Raw genomic sequence first — 14219 nt, 5'->3', positions numbered from 1 at the left:
CGGCAGCCTGAGTTTCCTTGGTCTCTACTGAGAGGTCTCTACTTCTCTCCCAGACACAGTGTTTAATGAGTTCCCTGGGGTTGGTGCCTGGGGAGGCTGCCTACCTCCTTGGGGTGAGGTCACGTACAGGACAGTCAGATAGTTCTAAGCGCACACCCTATTCCTCAACATCTGATTTAACCTGAAGCAGTAAGGTGGTGGATGGCTGGGGAGGAAAGAAAGGCTCATGATTCCAGTTCCTGGGGCTACACTGAGAGGTCACCCCTCTGGAGGAAGCAGAAAAGTGGCCACATCAGTTGCTGATAACCTTATCTCTAGACTGAAGCAACAATTACACATGCCCCACACACCCAACATTGCAGGTCTTGACACCTCTCACCAGAAGCTGGGGCTTTTTCCTTTTCTTGACTTGATATGAACATTCTTTCTATGTTCCAAACCCTCTATTCCTCCTCTAGACATCAAGATCAACAAGGCTAAGGAGAAGGGCTTGGGTCCTCCAAAGGCCATGTGAGGTCACCATCCCTTACCTGAGTAATTAACTGGTATCCCCAACCATACCCAACCTAGATGTTTCTAACCTAGAGTGTCAGAAACTTACGAATACATTCATTTTTAGAGAAGAAAATCTTTTTTTGCATGCAACATGTTAATGCCAGGGTCATGTGACCCTTACCACCCTGACGCCAATATTTTTTTGTCTCAGACTCCTCCATGTGCCTCTGTTTCCCTTCTCCATCCACAAAAAAAATGGAAGGATTTGCGATGAATGTGTGAGACTCCAAGCAAAGAGATCAACACTTTCGGAGGACTAGTGTAGCTGCTTGGATGCTGAAGGGTAAAAGTCCAGCCTCTGTCATCCCAGCCTGGCTTCACAGTGTCCCCAAAGCCAGTCCTGCACTAAAGAGAATCCACATCGGTGGCCTTAGCCCAACTTCAGAACAGCATGGGACACGGGCTGTGGGAAAGGCTGAAACAAGAGAAGGGTAAGGGAGGAGAAAATTCCGAAGACTCACAGTGCAGTATTAAATGACCATTTCCATGTGCTATATATATACATATACACACACACATACATACACACACACAATGAAATATTACTCAGCCATAAAAAAGAATGAGATCTTGCCATTTGTGACATGGATGGACCTACAGGGTAGTAATGCTAAGTGAAATAAATCAGACAAAGACAAATGCCATATGATTTCACTTACATGTGGAATCTAAAAAGCAAAACAAAAAAAAGCAGAAAAAGACTTACAAATGCAGAGAACAAAGTGATGACTACCAGAGGGGAGGGGAGTGGGGGAAGAACCAAATGGGTGAAAGGGAGTGGGAGATACAGGTTTCCAGTTATGGAATAAACAAGTCATGAGGATGAAAACTACAGCACAGGGAACACAGTCAGTGGTACTGTAATAGCAGCGTAACTGGTGACAGATGGCAGCTACACTCACTGTGAGCATAGTGTGGTGTACAGGGTTTTCGAATCACTATGTTGTGCACCTGAAATTACTGTAACATTGTGCGTCAACTATACTTCAATATAATAAACACAAAAATAACCAACTTCCTTCTTTGGGTTTCAATTGTCCCTCTGCAAATTGATCGTGTAGATTAGAATTTCAGTTTTGATATCTTTCTTTAGCAGTGAGAGCTTGTCTTCAAAATTATCCTTTTTTAAAAAAAAATCTGTAAAACACATGAAAGCAGATTTTTTCTGGGTAAAGAGGAAGATCCTGGGACTCCTGAGTCCCTATTCACACTCTACCTCGCTGATGGTGGGTCTGTCACATGGCAGTGTCAGTCATGGGATGGAGGAAGAGGGTGACTGGAGATAGGGGAGACCTAGAAGCTGTGTCCTGAAGGGGTCAGGCCAGAGCAGGCAGGAGACAGTGGACGTGGAAAAGTGAAGACGTAGGCAGAAATGGCCACTGTCTTCAAACACCTGTCGGGTGACTTACTGTCTGTTCACCTCTGTGTCCCCAGGACCTACCGTGACTGTCGGCACTCAGAAAGTGCTTACTGAATGCTGAACAAATCAGTAACTCCACAAGTAAAAGAAGAACAAAATTGTCATCACTTGTAACTGAAATCAGTTAAGAAAGGATATTGGAAGTGTGAGGTTTAGAATTCTTGACTCTTGGATTTAATATCAAAAATATCCACAGATAAAAAATTGGAAGGCAATTCAAAAAATTGGAAGGAAACTCACTAGTTCCCTGTCACCAGATATATTCAAGCTGGATGACCACCCTCAGGGCTTCTGCAAGTTTCCTGCTCTGGGTGGTGGTTTGGAAGGGATGATTTCTGAGTGTTATTCTGACTCAGATTATTTAAATCTCTGTATATTTCTTCAGGTACTTATTAAACATCGACTATGTGCCAGTTTCCTAAGGTTTACATATACAAATCCATTCAATAAGGTTGAACAGAAATAATTACTGCTGGGGGGCGCCTGGGTGGCTCAGTCATTAGGCGTCTGCCTTCAGCTCAGGTCATGATCCCAGGGTCCTGGGATCGAGCCCCGCATTGGGCTCCCTGCTCTGCAGGAAGACTGCTTCTCCCTCTCCCACTCCCCCTGCTTATGTTCCTGCTCTCGCTCGCTCTCTGTCAAATAAATAAATGGAATCTTTAAATAAATAAATAAATAAATAAATAAATAAATAAATAAATTAGAAATAATTACAGCTGGGACTTATCAGGAGTTTATTCTGTCCCACTTAAATTACTAACTGATTTGTAATGCATATTATGAGAATCCTCATAACTGCCTAGAGGCAAATCCTATTATATAATTCTTGTTTTCTAAACCAGAAAACTAAGGCTTAAGGTTAAGCAGCTTGCCCAAGTCACTCTGCCAAAATCTGGTGAGGCTAGGACTTGAGCCCAGGACTGTCTGATCTCAGAGCCCTCAATCCTAGCCAGGAGGCTACTAAGTGGAGTTTGCAGTTCAACCCAATCCAGTCCACACCCGACATGGTCCTGAGATTGAGACGTCCTGTAATACTCTCCTCAACCCCTCTCTGCTGTCATTATTTTGCTTCCTTATTTAAAAATTTTTATTTTATTTTGGTAAGAACACTTAAATGAGATTTACCCTCAACAAATATTTAAGTGTACAATACATTATTATTGACTATAAATCCCATGTTGTATAACAGATCTCTAGAGCTTATTCATCCTGCTTAACTGAAACTTTATGCCCATTGATTAGTGACTCCTCACTGCCCCCTCCCCCTGCCTCTGGAAACCACCATTCCACTTTCTGATTCTATGGATTTGACTATTTTAGATATATCATACAGGGGTAATTATGAAGTATTTTTTTCCTGTGGCTGCCTTATTTTGCTTTGCATAAGGTCCTTAAAATTCATCCACATTGTCACATCTGGCAGAATTTTCCTTCGATTTTATCTTTGTAGATATATAACACATTCCACTCATCTGTCAATAGACAGTCAAGTTGTTTCCACACCTTGGCCATTATGAATAATGCTGTAATGAACATAACAGTGCTAATATCTCTTCAAAAATAGTTATTTGCTTTGGATATATACCCAGAAGTGGAATTGTTGTAGCATATGGTAATTCTATATTTTATTTCTTGAACAACCTCCATACAGGTTTTCCATAATGGCTGTACTAATTTATATTTCCACCAAAAATGTAGAAGGATTGCTTTTCTCCACATCACTGCCAATACTCATTGTCTTTTGTTTCTTTGATGATAGGCATCATAACAGGTGTGAGGCAATACCTCATTCTGGTTCTGGTTTCCCTGATGATGAGTGATGTTGAGCATCTTTTCATATACTTGTTGGCCATTTGCGTGTCTTCTTTGGAGAAATGTCCATTCAAGTCCTTAACCCATTTTTTAATTGGGTTATTACTATTTTAATTGGTTTCTTACTATTGAGTTGTAGGAGTTCAATCATTTGCTTCTTAACTGGAAACTTCTTGGACAAGGCCCTTGACACTACCTCACACATGAACCTACCCCATCATCATGCTCCCTTGCCTCTTGCTGTCCTCTTCATTTCTCCCACTGTCTCAGCTCAGAAGCATCCTGCCTTGGAACCAAGGAGGATGCAGAGATAATCATAGGAATGAGGGTGCTGTAGCAAACCAGTCTCTTGTCCCACATCAAAAGACTTGAGTAAATACAAAATACTGGATGAAGAAAGGTCATCTGGCTTTGCTGAGCTATTTGAAACCATAAGTGAAATAAGTCAATCAGAGAAAGACAAATGTCAGATGATCTCACTCATATGTGGAATTTAAGAAGCAAAGCAGAGGATCATAGGGGAAGGGAGGGAAAAATAAAATAAGACAAAATCAGAGAGGGAGACAAACCATAAGAGACTCAACTCTAGGAAACAAACTGAGGGTTCCTGTAGGGGAGGTGGGGGGAATAGGGTAACTGGGTGATGGGCATTAAGGAGGGCACTTGATGTGATGAGCCCTGGGTGTTGTATGCAACTGATGAATCACTGAATTCTACCTCTGAAACTAATCATACACTGTATGTTAATTAATTGAATTTAAATAAAATTTTTAAAAAAAGAATATTCACCTTAAAAAAATAAAAACTCTCAGTGACCTGGTTGTGGGAAGACTGTCAGCATTGGCCCCTTAACTTATCCATCACTACTGCAGAAAAGACCCACAAAGCAGGAAACCCACTGGAATCTCTGTCCCTTCCCCTTCTCTGACCAGGAAATTCTAATACTGCCTGTCCTGCACCTCTCCAGAAGCTATGACCTTGCTCTCCTTTCAGTGATCACCCCGACCATTTCACACACACTTACTTCCTTACTTTCTTTTGTCTTAACTAGCTAAACCAGGTACTATATATTAAATATGAAGATTATTATTTTCCATTATCATATATTACTTTAATTATATATTATTTATACAATGTCCACTGATATAGCACCTGCTCATTTACAAACCACTTTTCAGATATGTTCTTTCATTTGATGCCCACAACATTCTGATGGAAATGGTGTTGTACTTCTCTCATTTTTCCATGAGAAAAATAAACAAGGCACAAAGATCTTCCAAGGGAAACAGGTGGTAAGTAACTACACCAGGACTAAAACCAAATCCTGGACTGTTTCCATTAATTCTCCTGATCCAAAGAAGCTAATTCTGGCCACATATGCAACACGCCCCCATCATTCAAGTTGCTGTCAAAGTTGTCCCTTCTGAGTTTATACTGTGAGCAAATATATAACAGGCAGAGGAGTAATATAGCATAAGAGCAAAGAACAAGACCCTAAGGACCAAACTGCTTGGGTTGGAAATAGAGCCACTTACTAACACTATGATCTTGAGCAAGTTACTGAGCAGTAACTGGGTCCTGCTTTGTTCCTTCTGGATCTTGCTTCTCTGCACCCATTTCAAGGGTAAATCTCTAATAAATCTACAGTTCAGTTTCCTCATCTGTATACTGCCAGAGTTCTTATATGGATTAAATCATCATACAGTGCCTAGCACATGTAAATACTCTCGAAGTGTTCAGTATTTGCATTGGGCACCTGCTACGAGGATATGGTGGTGAACTGGGGACACAGTGTCCAACAGCCAAACAGGTCCCTACCCCCTCTGAAATGATATCCTGGGCCTCCCCGTGTCAATGGTGTGTCATTGTGTCCTTCCTAGTAGGAGAAATCACTTCGGTCCAAAGTTCCAAGCACTTGGGAGAAAAAAAGACACTTTAGAAGCTCATGCTTCTGTACCTTAGAAAAATGCCCAGAGAGATGCAGGCAGTATGGGTCTTTTCCAACATTACAAAGGATTTTATTTCAGTGCTTTAATCATCAGGAGAAAAAATCATTGGTACTCAGTGTCCTTGAGTGTAGACTTGCTCTCACGCATCTTCCCTTACCAGTTTCTCCCTTTACCTGGAGTCACGGACACACATCTGCAAATCTCTCCCTGAGTTCTGCTCTGGAACTAATCCTGACCCTAGGCAAGGTGGACATTAGGAGCCCGAGACCAGGAACATAGTGACTGACTCAGGATCAAGTCATTCTGGCCAGTAGCCAGAGTTTGATCCTGGGCACAAAGGGCAGGTAATGGATTTCTGATTGTGTCCCATGGCAGCCGAGTCTCTGCCTTTATAACTGCTGAGCGGAGCCACAGTTCCTTCCAAACTGGGTCCTGTTCTGTTCCTTCTGGATCTTGCTTCTCTGCACCCATTTCACGGGTAAGAACCCAATTCCTGAAGCCCGGAACTTTGCTATCTAATCCTCTCAGTATTATCTGCACCTTTTATATAATTTTCATGCTCAGACAAGCACCTACAGCTCTACTCCACTCTAATCTACTGTCACGATATGCACCTGTTACTCCTGTTATGACTTTCTTAATGCCACCCACCTGCATGAAATAAAAAGTTTAACCAAACCAGACAGAAGCCCTCCCACTGCCAGAAAGTGGCCTGCCTCATACCATATAGTTTCATCTCCTGGGGGACTGTAGCCTGTTCAGTTCCATGACACTCCTGATACATTATTCCAACACCCAAACCCATTCTGCAAGCTTTTCCCAAAGAGGTTGGAGCTAAGAACATGCCCTCTAGGATATATATCCTTTTTCTTCAGGGAGAAGTTAAGATCTTCTGATATCCAGTTTTAGAAAGCCAAACAGAGAGAAATCCCGGCCAAAACAGAATAGTCTGAGGAGGTAAATTTCATAATTTCTGCCTTCAATGATGAAGGCAATGAAAGTTCAAGAGGTGACTTCGTGCTCCGTGTAAATCAGTGACAGAGCCAAAATGGAAAGCCAGAAAGCTGTGACACCAAAATCCATACTCCCATCAACTATACCAGTCACTCAGAAGAAGTTATAACTAGAGACTCCAAGCCAGGACACATGCCTAACATTCCTTTATATTTTCTACTTGCAGGATAACAATGTCAAGGGGAAACCAGAGTCACATCACTGGATTCCTCCTCCTGGGACTGACCGGTGACCCCAAAGAGCAGGGCTGGCTCTTTGCCAGCTTCCCTGCCATGTATCTGGTCAATGTGGCTGGCAACTCAGTCATCACTGCAGCCATCCAGGGGGACGCCCGCCTCCATACCCCCATGTACTTCTTCCTCTCCAACCTGTCCCTGGTGGACATCTGCTTTACAAGTGTCATTGTGCCAAGGATGCTGGCAAACATGCTGAGCAAGAGCAAGAAGGTTCCCCTTGCCCAGTGCCTCACACAGATGTATTTCTTTGTGGCCTTTGGGATCACTGACAGCTTCCTCCTGGCGGCCATGGCTATTGACCGCTACATGGCCATCTGTAACCTGTGCATTACACCACGACCATGAGCCCCCGGTGCTGTCTCCTGCTGGTGATGGCGTCCTGGGTGCTGTCCCAATTCCACTCACTCACACACACGATTCTCATGACCCGCCTCTCCGTCTGCAGGCCCAACGTCATCCACCACTTCTGTGACGTCCAGCCACTGCTGACGCTCTCCTGCTCTGACACCTCCGTCAGTAAGTTTTCAGCCTTCACAGAGGGCTCCGTTGTGATCATGAGTCCCTTCATTTTGATCATTGTCTCTTATGTTTTTATCACCCGTGCCATTCTGAGGGTCCCTTCTGGGGGAGGCAGGTACAAGGTCTTCTCCACCTGTGGAGCCCACCTCACGGTTGTGGCGCTATTCTATGGAACTGCCATTTCTGTGTACATTTGCCCTTTATCCACCTACTCAGTGACAAAGGACCATGTGGTCACTGTTATTTATATGGTGGTAATCCCCATGCTCAACCCTTTTTATCTACAGTCTTAGGAACAAGGACATGAAATGAGCCTTGAGAAAGCTGACTAGGAGAAAAGAATAGAATACTCATATTCTGCTTCCTCTAGGAGTTTACTCATTGATTCAACAATTAAAGGCTAAGCACCTACTACCTACAGGTATGAAGTTTAATTCTGTGAGAAAGGCAAAATAAATCATCACTTCTGTCCTCAAAAGTACTTATAGTCTAGTTATCAGAAAGGAAAAGATTGCCAACAGTTTACTGTAATCAGAGTTTGACTTTCTTTTTCATAAAATTAAATATAATAATTATAAATATCTTAATAGTTTATAAAATAATTCCCAACTTCTCCCTTCTTCCTTTATCCCTTCCTTTTTATAATCTCTAGTTCATTCATCTTATGTAAATTACCAGCATAAACCAATATGTTTAACCATAAAAAATTAAGGAAAAAACGCTTCTCAATGTGTATTTTCAACAGTTTAGTCATACAGTTTAATGCTCCTACCAAATAAGTTATCAATTCTACACATGCTTCCCTTGGACCTGCACAGATTTGCTTAGTAAAATATAATATAAATATAAATATAATAAAGTTCTAACTGCTCTATAGCTGTTTACTTCATGGTCTAAGGAGGTAATGCACTAACCTGGAGTGGTAAAAAGGCTCTAGAATTCTAAGTCAAGAAACTTTAAATTAGGTCACAACTTGGCCTTCCCAGGTTTGTGGAGAAGGCTATCACTCTCTCTAAGTCTCATTTCCTTTAGTGACAAAACAGGCATCTGTGTGGAATACATTCTAGAAAGGGGAGTCAGATCCAAAAACCGATGATGAGAGTATCCTCAAGGAGGGGTGATTTGGTGTGTCCAAGTAGAGTGAAGAGGGCAAACCTGTTGGGAGCCTGGCTTTTGGAGACACAGCTGATTCCAGGACTGAAGCAGAGAAAGAATAAGATGATCCTGGAACATCTTGTGATAGAAAGCAAGAAAGTGCCTGGAGAATGGTGGGAATATATCAAAAGGACATAGAAGTATTAAATTATATATAACTCACTGAATAAGAAACATGACTCCATAGCAATATAGGTAAATGAACAGATGAGAAGAATTTTGATGAAGAATGGGATAGTTACATCATTTCATAAAATATTTGTTGCTAACAAAGAGGAAAAGTAACTTCACAGAGAAGTCTGTCAGATGCCACTTTAATCAAGTAATCAAAATGAACATCAACAGTAATGGGACAATTCAAAATCGTGTGCCACCTGATAGGATGCAATGAAGAGAATAAAATGTCACTTCTAGGATATTCCTGCCAAAAAATGGATAGCCTGAATCTAGTCATGAAGAAGCAAAAAATAAACCAGATTGAGGGACATTCTAGAAAACAAGTACCCCATAATATTCAAAGATGTCAAGCATATGAAAATCAAGGAAAGTTTGCGGGATTATTCCAGACTGAGGGAAACAAGTTAAATGTAATACAGGGTTCTGAACTGGATATTTTTATTATTCCTTCTGCTATGAAGACATTATCAAGCAGTGAAACTTGATGTGGTAGATATGGTAATGTATTAATGTTAATTTCCCGATTTCTTGATTTCAATGGTTTTATTGTGGTTATGGAGGAGAACGTCTTTGTAGGAAACACATACTAAGAGAGGAAGACAGGTCATCAGGCTGCTAATTTAATCTTAAATGTTTTGTGCCATAATTGCATTTTTCTGTAATTCTGCGACTGTTTCAAAATTTTAAACAATACTTAAATCCACTAAAGACCTTCAATGTCGAGAGGAAGGAAAGATGTCGGAGGAGTAGGGGACCCTATTTCAACTGGTCCCCGGAATTGAGCTGGATATCTACCAGACCACTCTGAGCACCCACAAAACCAGCCTGAGATGTAAGAAGATCTGGATCTCTACAAACAGAATATCGCAGGCGGTTGGTTTTGAGGGAGGAAGCAGGGAGCCGTGATTCCCTGGGCAGATATCGGAGGATAAACGGCAACAGGAGGGTGCCTGGCCGTGGGGATCCTATACCGCCTGTGAGCAACAGCCTCGCGTGCTGGGGACAGGGCACAGACTTGCAGATAGGGAGCAGTGGGGAAAGGACTTTAGGGCAGCCCTGGGGCGGAAACCCAGAGCGGTGGGGTCGTGCATGCGAACTGGGAGCAGCTGGCGGTTTTAGAAGCACAAAGGGCAGAGACATGCCGACCTGGAGGCAGGACTGGGGGCACTGCGGAGGGGCGCACAACCCAGGACGCTGCAGTTTATAGCAGCACGGATAGAAACGGAGACGGTGTGGCCTGGAGAGCTCACTGAAGAACAGACTGCGGTCTCTCTGCTCTGAGGCAGAGGGTGGGAAACGGTCTCTCCTGCTCTGACTTGCAGAAGAGACACGGAAAGCCACCAGGGAAAGTTGCCAGAGAACAAAAGCGCCAAACACTGATTCCCGCTGAGCCCATCCCCCACCACAGGGGGGCAGGGCAACTCCGCCCAAACAGGGTTGCCTGAGTAACAGTGCGGCAGGCTCCTCCCCCCGAAGACAGGCTGGGAAAACAAGAGGCCAGCAACCCTAAGGTCCCAAGAAAACAGGTGCATCTTGCTTGGGTTCTGGTCAATAATTTGGACTCTATACATTCCCTCAAACACCCATCAACAGAATGACTGGAGGAGGAACCCCCAAAATAGAAAAGACTCAGAGATTATGACTTATGCTGCAGATTTACAAATGGATGCAGATATAACCAAGATGTTGGAGATGGAATTCAGGCTAGCAACTGTGAAGACAATGGTTAGAATGGAGAAATCAATTAATGGCAACATAGAGTTTCTAAGGGCAGAAATGAAAGCTGAATTGGCAGAACTTAAAAATGCTATAAATGAGATCCAATCCAATCTAGATAATCTAACAGCTAGGGTAAGTGAGGCAGAAGAACGAATAAGCGACCTGGAAGACAATATAATAGATAAAAAGGGAAAAGAGGAGGCCAGGGAAAAACAACTCAGAATCCATGAAAATAGAGTCAGAGAAATAAGTGACATCATGAAGCGTTCCAATGTCAGAATAATTGGAATCCTGGAGGGAGCCGAGAGAGAGAGAGAGAGGACTAGAAGATGTATTTGAGCAAATTATAGTGGAGAACTTCCCTAATATGCGGAATGAAACAAACATTCGCATCCTAGAGGCAGAGAGGACCCCTCCCAAAATCAAGGAAAACAGGCCAACACCCTGGCATGTAACAGTAAAACTTGCAAATCTTAGAACCAAGGAAACCATCTTAAGGGCAGTTAGGGGGAAGAGATTCCTTACGTACAGAGGGAGGAACATCAGAATAACATCAGACCTACCCACAGAGACCTGGCAAGACATATTCAGGGTACTAAATGAGAAGAGCATGCAGCCAAGAATACTTTATCCGGCAAGGCTGTCGTTTAGAATGGATGGAGAGACGCAAAGCTTCCACGACCAGCAGAAACTGAAAGAATATGTGACCACTAAGCCAGCCCTGCAAGAAATATTAAGGGGGGTTCTATAAAAGGAGAAAGACCCCAAGAGTGATATACAACAGAAATTTACAGGGACAATCTGTAAAAACAACGTCTTCACAGGCAACATGATGACAATTAATTCATATCTTTCAATAATCATTCTCAACATGAATGGCCTAAATGCTCCCATAAAATGGCACAGGGTTGCAGATTGGATAAAAAGACAGGACCCATCCATATGCTGCCTACAAGAGACTCATTTGGAACCTAAAGATACATCCAGACTGAAAGTGCAGGGATGGAGATCCATCTTCCATGCCAGCGGACCTCAAAAGAAAGCTGGGGTAGCAATTCTTACATCAGACAAATTAGATTTCAAACTAAAGTCTGTAATTAGAGACACAGAAGGACACTATATCATTCTTAAAGGGTCTATCCAACAAGAAGATCTAACAATTGTAAATATCTATGCCTCCAACATGGGAGCAGCCATCTACATAAGCCAACTATTAACCAAAATAAAGAGTCATATTGATAACAATACATTAATTGTAGGAGACCTCAATACTCCACTCTCAGCAATGGACAGATCATCTAAGCAGAAAATCAACAAGGAAACAAGAGTTTTCAATGATACACTGGACCAGATGGACCTCATAGATATTTACAGAACATTCCACCCTCAAACAACAGAATACTCATTCTTCTCAAGCGCACATGGAACTTTCTCCAGAATAGACCACATACTGGGTCATAAATCAGGTCTCAACCAATACCAAAAGACTGAGACTATTCCCTGTATATTCTCAGACCACAATGCTTTAAAACTGGAACTCAATCACAAGAAAAAATTTGGCAGAAATTCAAACACTTGGAAGCTAAAGACCACTTTGCTCAAGAATGCTTGGATCAACCAGGAAATCAAAGAAGAACTTAAACAATTCATGGAAATCAATGAAAACGAAAACACATTGGTCCAAAACCTATGGGATACTGCAAAGGCAGTCCTAAGGGGGAAATACATAGCCATCCAAGCGTCACTCAAAGAAATAGAAAAATCCCAAATTCACCAACTAACTCTACACCTTAAAGAACTAGAGAAAAAGCAACAAACGATGCCTAAGACACGCATTAGAAGAGAAATAATTAAAATTAGAGCAGAAATCAACGAATTAGAAACCAGAAACACAGTAGATCAGATCAACGAAACCAGAAGTTGGTTCTTTGAAAGAATTAATAAGATCGATAAACCACTGGCCAGACTTATCCAAAGGAAAGGGAAAGGACCCAAATTAATGAAATTATGAATGAAAGGGGAGAGATCACGACTAACACCAAGGAAATAGAAACAATTATTAGAAATTATTATCAGCAACTATATGCCAATAAACTGAGCAATCTGGATGAAACGGATGCCTTCCTGGAAACCTATAAGCTGCCAAGACCAAAACAGGAAGAAATTGACAACCTGAATAGGCCAATAACCAGTAACGAGATTGAAGCAGTGATCAAAAACCTCCCATAAAACAAGAGTCCAGGGCCTGATGGATTCCCAGGGGAATTCTACCAAACATTCAAAGAAGAAATAATACCTATTCTCCTGAAGCTGTTTCAAAAAATAGAAACTGAAGGAAAACTTCCAAACTCATTCTTTGAGGCCAGCATTACCTTAATCACCAAACCAGGCAAAGACCCCATCAAAAAGGAGAATTTCAGACCGATATCCCTGATGAATATGGATTCCAAAATCCTCAACAAAATCCTAGCTAATAGGATCCAACAATACATTAAAAGGATCATCCACCACGACCAAGTGGGATTTATCCCTGGATGCAAGAGTGGGTCAATATTCGCAAATCAATCAGTGTGAGAACACATTAATAAGAGGAGGGAGAAGAACCATATGGTCCTCTCAATTGATGCAGAAAAAGCATTTGGCAAAATACAACATCCTTTCCTGATTAAAACTCTTCAGAGTATAGGGATAGAGGGAACATTCCTCAAGTTCATAAAATCCATCTATGAAAAACCCACAGCAAATATCATCCTCAATAGGGAAAAGCTGAGAGCCTTTCCCTTAAGATCAGGAACACGTCAAGGATGCCCACTCTCGCCACTATTGTTCAACATAGTACTAGAAGTCCTAGCAACAGCAATCAGACAACAAAAAGAAATAAAACGTATTCAAATTGGCAAAGAAGAAGTCAAATTCTCTCTTTTCGCGGATGACATGATACTTTATGTGGAAACCCCAAAAGACTCCACCCCCAAATTACTAGAACTCATATAGCAATTCAGTAATGTGGCAGGATACAAAATCAATGCACAGAAATCAGTTGCTTTCTTATACACTAACAACGCAACTGTAGAAAGAGAAATTAGGGAATCGATTCCACTTACAATAGCACCAAAAACCATAAGATACCTCTGAATAAACCTAACCAAAGAGGTAAGGGATCTATACTCTAGGAACTACAGAACACTCATGAAAGAAACTGACGGAGACACAAAAAGACGGAAAAATATTCCATGCTCATGGATTGGAAGAATAAACATTGTTAAAATGTCTATGCTACCCAGAGCAATCTATATCTTCAATGCCATACCGATCAAAATTCCAATGACATTTTTCAAAGTGCTAGAACAAACAATCCTAAAATTTGTATGGAATCAGAAAAGACCCCGAATCGCCAAGGAAATGTTGAAAAAGAAAAAAACAAACCTGGGGGCATCACGTTGCCCGATTTCAAGCTATATTACAAAGCAGTGATCACCAAGACAGCATGGTACTGGCACAAAAACAGACATATAGACCAATGGAACAGAATAGAGAGCCCAGATATGGACCCTCAACTCTATGGTCAAATAATCTTTGACAAAGCAGGAAAAAACATGCAATGGAAAAAAGACAGTCTCTTCAATAAATGGTGCTGGGAAAACTGGACAGCCACATGCAGAA

The 14219-nt window shown here is 41.8% G+C and overlaps 1 pseudogene; it reads left to right on the top strand.

Annotated features, from left to right (window-relative positions):
- Positions 1-6923: 6923 nt before the first annotated feature.
- On the top strand, positions 6924-7850 carry LOC113935022 (annotated as a pseudogene).
- The last annotated feature ends 6369 nt before the right edge of the window (positions 7851-14219 follow it).

This window comes from Zalophus californianus, chromosome 13 (genome assembly GCF_009762305.2).
Source record: "Zalophus californianus isolate mZalCal1 chromosome 13, mZalCal1.pri.v2, whole genome shotgun sequence".
Lineage (NCBI taxonomy): Eukaryota > Metazoa > Chordata > Mammalia > Carnivora > Otariidae > Zalophus > Zalophus californianus.
Note: the sequence above shows the minus strand (reverse complement) of the source record. Positions and strands in the feature narration are given on the sequence as shown.